The sequence below is a fragment of the Lethenteron reissneri genome, chromosome 31 (assembly GCF_015708825.2).
Source record: "Lethenteron reissneri isolate LAM-NWPU_2019-01 chromosome 31, ASM1570882v1, whole genome shotgun sequence".
Classification (NCBI taxonomy): domain Eukaryota; kingdom Metazoa; phylum Chordata; class Hyperoartia; order Petromyzontiformes; family Petromyzontidae; genus Lethenteron; species Lethenteron reissneri.
This window is the reverse complement of record NC_083809.1, coordinates 4,518,816-4,526,990: the sequence shown is the minus strand read 5'-3', so window position 1 is coordinate 4,526,990 and position 8,175 is coordinate 4,518,816.

The window sequence follows — 8,175 nt, the reverse complement described above, 5'->3', positions numbered from 1 at the left end:
ACTTGTGGTCGTGCTTGGTATTTTAATGAGATTGTGTACCACACATTTTGACATGCGTTTCAACTGCACCTTCACTCTGCCTCTACTTATTGCATCGTATTCTTAGGTTTTTTTCGGTAAAGTCACGTAGATAAAAAATTAAAATTAATAAAAATAAAATTAAAATAAAATTAAAATCACGACGTTTCGGAGGCAACACAAGCATCCGTCTTCAGGTGGAACCGTCACAGCACGATAGCTGTATCAAGTGAGAGAAATTCCAAGAAAACGTCGTGATTTTTATTTAATTTTTTATTTTACTTTTATTAATTTTAATTTTTTATCTACGTGACTTTACCGAAAAAAACCTAAGAATATGAATCCTTGCAGTCACGAAAGCTTCAAATCTAGAATTATTACATCGTGCCCACATACGCCACACACGTGTGACAAGCCGTTTGGGCTACTTGCCTCCAAAAAAAACTAAATTGGAGATACTCCAAAACCCAAAGACCCAAACTAAAAACGTCACTTCTTGAGATTCCACAATCGCATTCAATCCCAAGAGACACCTATGCGAACAGCCACAGCTTGTCCTACTATGCAGGAGGTCGTATGTTCGATCCCCAACCCTGACTGACGCCTGCTGCTGTATATTCGAAGTGTGTGTTCTCTGGTCTGCCCCGTGGTCGCGTGGAATTTCTCCGGTTCTTCTGGTTTTCCCTCCACAGTTTGAATCAACATCATGCGTTTAGAGTGTTTAGCTGCTATACATTTCCACGCGAGTATAAGCCAACTTCGTTGCGCTATCAAGTGTGGCCAGGTTGCTTCTGAATAGAGCTACAGAGCTCAGTGAGGCTTACCTGGTAAAATAAAACATTTTATTGTTTAGTTTTAGTTCAGAGGTGTGAGCCCAATCTGACGGGTATCAGACACAGGCCCAAGCGAGGGCCGCACACAACTCAAACAGGGCTGCACAGTATAATAATAGGTTTTTACCCGTTTCAACTGGTACAAAAACTGACACCTTTATACAAGGCATCATGTTTGCAATAACCACAACACAAGCAGTCAAAATGCAAACAAAAAGAAACACTCTGATAATGATATGCACTCTCCTTGAAGTTGATTGGTCCACACCCGAGACAGCTTTTCTTAGAGCCTAGTCTCCATTGGTGTTGGACCAGATGACGCCAAAAGGCTGCACAGGTTTGCGACCTCCCAAACGGTTCGCGAACCAACCTCTTTCAGCATTCCCGATGCAGGCCCAGGTGGGGGCCACAGACACAGGCCGTGTGTGTGTTGAACTTCTGTCGCACCGTAGGTGGCCGACGGTGCTAATCAGAGGTGCAGGGCTAAGGACAACACACTAAACACAAAGAGCAGTTGGAAAGAAATGAGTTTTAAATCGTGATTATTTAATCCTAAATGGCTTCAGTGGTTTCCTAAGATCTGAAGGAGTAGAACCATAGAGACCCAAAGAAACTCACAGAGACCCATACTCAATTGTCTGTTGAATTTCTTTCGCACCGTACGTATCGAACCGCGCTAATCGGAGCTGCGAGGGAAGGACAGCAATCTAACACAACGAGCAGTTCGAAAGAAATTAGTTCATTGTATGTATGCATGTTGAACTTCTTCGAGGAGGGCTACACAGGTAGCGAACTCCCAAACGGTTCGCGACCTCAACCCCTTTCAGGATGTCCACTTAGCGCTCTGACAAGATGGCATTTCCTTTTCTCCTCGTCCTTTCCTGTTGCCTGCCCATGCTGTGCCCCCTTCCCTCACCACTGAAGGTGTTTAGGGGCCTTGGGGTCGAGGAATCTAAACAGGTAGGGGCGCCAGACTACCAGTATCCACCTGCTGGATGGAGAACTCCCCAGGATGACTCCATCGAAAAGTTTTTTGGTTTGGCCATGATTGTTTGTTGTAGTATGGAGTTAGACTAATGGCTTTAATCTAAGTTGTCTTGTGGTTTTTGTTGTTGTTTGACTTGCATCCCACTGGGATTTTTGCACAGCATTGGTGTACGGTGCTTTTTTTCTGGAAGACTTTGCAGTGTTTTTCCTGGATTTTCTGTTTGCGCATAGTCACTTTAAGATGTTTTCTTGTTCATGTTTTTGTTTTTTGTTTGTTGCGGTTGCACTCGATTCAAGAGCCGAATGGCTCACAGGGCTATACCTAATAAATGCAACTGAAAACTTAAACTGAATCTCTCAAGGACCTGTGATATAACATCCCACAATCCACCAAGCCGATTGCATCGTTCCATTTCCTTGGAAAATGTCCTCCCGTGCCTTGCTGCCACTTTGTTATTAGTCTTAACCCTGGGTCATCGTCGTTTCTAGTTATTATCATTCTGGCAAATTGCCCGATGATGCTGGATGTACTTACCAGCGAAACATCGTACTCAAAAAATGTTGTGGATTTACTCTTCAACACACCGGTGGGCTAAAGTAGTAAAATATTTGTCCTTTGTCAGCGTGACACATTTTTTACTGTTTGGCCGTGTCGGGTGGTGGAGGGTTACGACACATTTATAAATAACGCGATCTAACCCAAAAACGGTTATTATGAACCTCAGTGATGAATATCTGATCTGTACCTGGGTATCCCCTATGTCGACTCAGCCTTAAATGATTACCTGGTACGGTGTATAAACATCAGCACTGGTGAGGCAAAGGTGATGCTGGCAACACGACCCCCAAGTGCGCCGTGGTGGTATTTGATATGTAGGTGCTAGCTAACAGCACTTGCCCCAACAGTCTGGTAGAAGACTATACGGGGCATATTTTGCTTTGTATACACAACTTCTGTTAAACAGCAGCCTCCAAGCACATTCCAGCCAGAGGTTCCATCAAGCGAATGTAAACAGAGAAAATGTGTTTACCACGTTCACCCATTTCCCCGCTAGGAGATGGACTACGTCTGCCTTTCAATCATTGAACTTTGCTTATACCAGAGTGATACATTTATAGAGACGCCACTAAGAGCATAGGGATATAGTACAATTTGTTCTCCTATAACGCGTGTTGTTTTCAGAACGCGAATGAGATATAACGCAATGAATGTATTAGGGAACTCATTTTTTTCGTATATAACACGATCGAATAGAGATCAGAACTACGTAGCGCGAAAAGAAATAAGCGGTTGTACGGCTGCCTCGGCATAGCGTCACACAAGGCGGGATGCTGCTGGATGAATCGATAAGCTTATACCACGTCTGACGTGTTCTCGTGGACTGTGCTTTACCCTACGTTATGTATTATTGATTATAACTTGATTCTTCCACAACGCGGTGTTCTCCGGGAACGCAACTACCGCTCATGTAGAACACAAATGTTTTTTTTATTTCAAAGGTCTTTCAAAAATGTCAAGAGTACTTCACCAATGTGGTAAATGGTTGTTGGTGAGTGTGGATCGTGCAGCATCGGTTCGGGCATCACTGACCACATAGCTGATGGTTAGCCTTTGCCTGGAATCGAACGCAGGCCAGCAGGTTCGTCGCACAGTGTGCCTACCACTGTGCAATTTCTCTCTCCATAAACCCACGAATAGATGTGGAGTCATGTATTTACAGTTGGATGTTAGTTATGCTCATAACTGCGACCAGAGTTTCAGTTGATCACTAATTTCCCATTGGCGGTGGTAGACTGGGAGTAGGTGGCACGTGACTAGGAGCCAGACGCATAGCGAGATGTATACTGGACGTGGTGTGCTGGGTTCAGAATTATTATTATTCCGGGTTGATAACCTGGAAGGAGCCAGTTAGAATTAAGCCCTGCCTGTTGCCGGGGTGAACTGGATTGAGAGTGTCCTAACTGCACACAGCAACAGACTTTATTCCGGTTATATGAACTTATTTCCCCGAAGACTCTATCAGCCGCCAGTGAAAATCGAAACTTCAGAGAAACTCGAGACCTAGGGGGTTGTGTTCTTTTTTACTGGGCACACCGGTTTTTCACCAATGTAAAGCCATGTCAGTCATGCGGGTTATTTGACCATACTTCCCCGCGATGGTCACTGCCGGTTCGTGAAGTGCGTGAGCCTAATTGCAATTGTATTTTACGGCCACATGTCAATCGACTGATGGATAAATGCCCTCCATATACACTGGCCTCAGCTATGTGGATTATTTCACCATACTTTACCGTAGTGGTCAGTGGATATTATTGGGTAATGTGGATTGTGCAGAATCAGTTCAGATATCGCATGCCACCGAGATGAATCTATGGCTGGGAATCGAACCCAGGCAAGCAGGTTCATAGTGCTTGTCCCATTAATAGATTGGCGTTGTCTTCTTCCACCTCCATATACGGCTGATGTAAATGCAAAGCAACAACTACGATTTCAACATTCAGGTGGTCAAGTCAGACAACCGCGGCAGGAGCGTTACCGCTGAGATGTCGTATTTGTGGATCGGGGGGCATTGCGTCGTTATACAGTCTTTGGTCTGTTCTGGATGACCACAAGCGCAGATTTGAGAGTTTTAGTTTGGAGTAATTCACTCACACGGAGGGTGTAAGTCGCGGTCATAATTGCACCAGTATGAACTGCTCTGGTCCTGATATCAAAGTACATAATTCATAGGGCAATGTTCTTCGTTTGGGCAATATGACCCTGTTCAAATCGAAACTCCAGAGCAATTCTACATTTTGGGTATTCACCGGACCCACCGTTTCCCCCCCCTTACCCCCTCACCCCCCACCCCCCCCACCCCCCACCCCCCATGTAAAACACACACACTTGTTGAGCAATCGGAAAATCATCCTACGCCACAGGAACCTTCTGGAAACGGCTTAGAGAGTGTGAGGCTTTCCAGCATAAAATTACACTTCGCTGGCTTTCCAGTTACCGTATGAGAAGTGGGCATGGTATACAGCAAGTCGTGGGTTCCATCCCTATCCTGACGCCTGCTGTATATTTAGAGTTTGGATGTTCTCTCTCTCCCCGTGGTGTCGTGGATTTTTCTTCAGGTCCTCTGGTTTTTTTCTCAACATTTAGAATCAACATGTTTTTAGGTTATTTGGCTGCTACACATTTCCACGTGATAAGCCACTTTCGTTGAGCTATCATTTGTAGCCAGGTCGCTTCTAAAGAAGAGCTACATAGCTCAGTGGCCTTTACCTGGTAAAATAAAACTCGTTTAATAGTTTTGAAGTTAATAATGACGTTCGCAATACACAGCACCGTATTATGATAGTTCGTAATATCATGCTTTCATGGGGGGTTATTTCACCATAGCTTCACCAGGTTAGTCAGCTGTGAGTGTGTCAGGTTGGGAGGCCCAGGACCGATTCAGATGTTCGCCGTGGCCGGAAATCGAACTCACGCTAAGGGGGATCCTGAGTGGACTGCACTAATCACCGCGTCAACATTCATGAGGGGTTGTTTGACCATACTTCACCGCGCTGGTCAGTGCAGCAAGTTGATGAAGTGGTGGCGGAAGGGTGCAGGACCGGTTCTGATATCACTCGCCACTGATGTTGTCCGTGGCAAGGAATCGAACTCAGGTCGCCGGGTTCATGGCGCAGTGCGTGAACCACCCCGCATTAAACACCGCCCTGACATATCAAGTTCAAGTTAATTTATTAGGTATAGCCCTGTGAGCAATTCGGCTCTTGAACCGGGTGCAACCGCAACAAAGTTAAAAACAAAAACATGAACAAAAAACATCTTAAAGTGAATATGTGACTAAGTGCAAACAGAAAATCCAAGAAAAGACAGTAAAATATTGCAGAAAAAACACCGTACACCAACGCTGTGTGCAAAAATCCCAGTGGGATGCAAGTCAAACAATAACAACAACCACAAGACAACTTAGATTAAGGCCATCAGTCTAACGCTGTACTACAACAACACACACATGGCCAAACCAATACAATATATATCAAGCGATGGAGACTTTCCAAAACGTTATTCCCCCACGCCACCGTCACCCAATCCAAGTTGTTGTGGTGTCCGACGCCCTGCATCCCAGCCTCTACTGTAACCGAGACCCGTTCCGTGCACTCTCACGTGCTCGTGTGCGACAACCCAAACAAGCCAGGAATAACGCATAAACAGCGTGTGACTGGGTCTCACGGCAAGGACAAGCCCCCCCACTCCTCCCGACTGCCTGCCCGCCTGCCCGCCACACACTCACCACTCTCGCCCAGCCGCCCCGTCTATTTTTGAGCGACTTGTTGCCAAGTGCACGAAGTGAAGAGACACACGGAACTCACTCACTCACACTCTCTCTCTCTCTGCGCTGAATAGTGCCGGAGGACGCGTCTTCATTTGAGTCGAGTGGTGGCGCAGCGGTTAGCCGCGCTGCGTTACGAGCCCAGTGACACCTTGTACTGGTAGGAACCACCTGGTTCCATCAGCCCACAGGGGATTATTGTGTCCGTCCGTCCGTCGTGAATCCAAAAATGGGAGGGGTGGGGCTGGGTGGGGGGTGGGAGGGGTGGGGCTGGGTGGGGAGGGGCTGGTCACCCTGTGGTGCCATTATAAAACTCAACGTTTAACCTACTCACGCCGGCTTGTGCCCGCCCTCACAGTCGGGCATATTTGCGGAATACACCACGCCGCCGTTGACCCTGGCCATTGACCGAGCAACCTAACGTTCCTACCAGCTCCCTCCGCAGGAATGTGTTTTTCCAGACGTCCCAATATGGGGAAGTGCCCAAGTTTGCCCTAGCCACAAAAACAGAGGATCTAAATCTGACCCGGCCAATTACCAGCCAATCAGCCTACTCACAATTATTCGCAAAGCGATGGAAGGAGTAATCAACGGTGCTATCAAGTGACAACTGGCCCCACCAACAAGCTGGCTTCTGCCAGAGCCACTCGACTCGAGGTCTCATTACAGCTTTGGTCCAACCTCTGATTAGCACGGTTGGCTACGTATGGTGTAAAAGAAGTTCAATTTGCCTACATACGTACGGACAAAATAGCTGAACTTCAGAGGTGAGGTGAGAGCGACTGCCCTTGACACCAAGGTAGCACGGTGGCTAGGAGATGTTAACTACCTCGCCTGGTATGCAAGAGGTCGTGCGTTCGATCCTGATCCTGACGCCTGCTGTATATTTAGGAGTTTGCGTGTCTCTCACCCCGTGGTCATGTGGACTTTTCTCCGGGTCATGAAATCAAATTAAAACCCAGAACAATACAATTGTAAACAATGGCGGAGCCAAGATTTTCAGTTAGGGGGGGCAACCCCTCCAGCAATGAAAAATGATAGAGGACTTGTTAGTAAGTAAGGAGTTGTTGGTAAGTAAGGAGTTGTTAGTAAGTAAGGACTTGTCCCTTGCTTTTTATTCGACGCGTGTGCGACGATGGCCCAGCCATCGATCGAGGGTCGAATTCGAACCGCGTTGTATCGATCGGCATCGCGCTCGCTGAAGGTGTTGATGCCTTCAGGGAAGTCGTGGACTCTGTGGACGCAACTGCGCACAGTTCTGCGAGTCACTTATAACCGCTTTGCCGGGCAACTTATTACTTATTGCCAATTATGGACTCAGACTATAGTCCTATCATCTCATAGAGTCCTTGGCACGTAATAATATGCTACACAGTGGCAGTGGGGGTCGCAAAATGCCGATTTATTACTAATAAACACCAATAATCCGATCGAAATTCGGGAATTCGATCGGATCATTGGGGGGGCACATGCCACCCCCTACCACTGGCTCCGGCAGTGATTGTAGATCTTGTTTCCCAGCCCTTTGTCAATCCACTGCTGGGCTTAAAGCCTCCTCAACCCTTTCAGTAATGGGGGGGGGGGAGGGGGCTGTTCGACCATACTTCCCTCACGTTGGTCAGTGCGGCTTGGTGAGCGAGTGAGTGGGGCGGGGGTTCAAATATCGCCGATATTAGAATGTGGCGAGCAATCAAACTCAGGTCGCCGGGTTCATAGCGCATTGCGATAACCACCGTCACACAACTCCCCCCCCCCCCCCCAACTTCTGGGTGTATAGTTGTAGAATATAATGCAAAACATTTTATGCTGAATTATCAATAATTATAGACACAACAAATTAAATGTGAGTTTTTCAATGCGCATCCTGAGAGATGCAGTTGTATATAGATACTGCATTAATCCACATTGTATTATTACATTCAGTCAATTGGGATTACACACGTAGCAATCATCGCCTCCTAATCCTGGCAGACATGACCACTGGTACGGGGTCACTTTGTACCGCCCAGGGA